This window comes from Sinocyclocheilus grahami, unplaced genomic scaffold (genome assembly GCF_001515645.1).
Source record: "Sinocyclocheilus grahami isolate Dianchi unplaced genomic scaffold, SAMN03320097.WGS_v1.1 scaffold4856.1, whole genome shotgun sequence".
NCBI lineage: Eukaryota > Metazoa > Chordata > Actinopteri > Cypriniformes > Cyprinidae > Sinocyclocheilus > Sinocyclocheilus grahami.
This window is the reverse complement of record NW_015509707.1, coordinates 1,090-2,081: the sequence shown is the minus strand read 5'-3', so window position 1 is coordinate 2,081 and position 992 is coordinate 1,090.

Genomic DNA, 992 nt, shown 5'->3' with positions numbered 1-992 from the left:
GTGTAATATTTACATGGACACTGTAATGCAAGGTTTCCCCATTAACTGTAGGCTACTTCACATGTATGCAAATCATTGACTTTTTCCCAGAATATAGGCTACAGTATAATCTTATGTTTCTTGTTTTACCTCTTCTGCCACAGTTCATTGGGAGCCTGGATATCGTGCGACCCAAAAGCAGAATTGAAATATTGGCTGCTATGAGACGAATACGGGTAAGGGTTCCTGAATTTGTCAGATGAAGTATTGGAAAATCTTCATAAGGACGCAGACAGTTGAACGTTTTTGAAAGAATGATGTATGAATAGCATATCTTGCACACAAATGACTGATTCACGAGTTCTACAATGATGCTATTGCTGGTCATTAATCTGCATTTTAATTATACAGCATTAATATATAGCATAATGCATTATATTACTATATATTAATACTTATATAGTGTTTACTATTGTCATTTTGCATTATTGACACTATTTTCCTAATTAATGCTGTTCAGTTGCTTTGTCACAATCTGTATTGTTAAAAGCGCTATATAAATAAAGGTGACTTGACTTGACTTGACTTATATAGCATTATAGAGTAAAAAATAATAAGAAGAAGAATCAGTTTTCCAAAGTGCTTGTCCATGTCTTGGGTCACACAAGTAATAATAATAATAATAATGCATTTTCTAAAATGCTTATAATAATATTAAAAAGAAACAACAAAAACAATAATCGTCAACTGAAATAACTGAAAAAATGTCAGAATGTCGTACTCTTTGTTCAGACTCAAGCTGCATAAACTCCAAAAGCTTGTGTAAAGCCAGATGTGATCATCTGAGCGTATGTTCAAATGTTCACATGCTCAATGAAATTTATTTAGATTTGGGACCTAGAAATAGTGCAAAACCTTAAATATTTCTTCTTCGTTTTGCAATATAACATTTTGTCTTTGTAACCATTTAACATAATTCCCAGAGTTTTTCAAAGCTCTTAACGATTATGCGT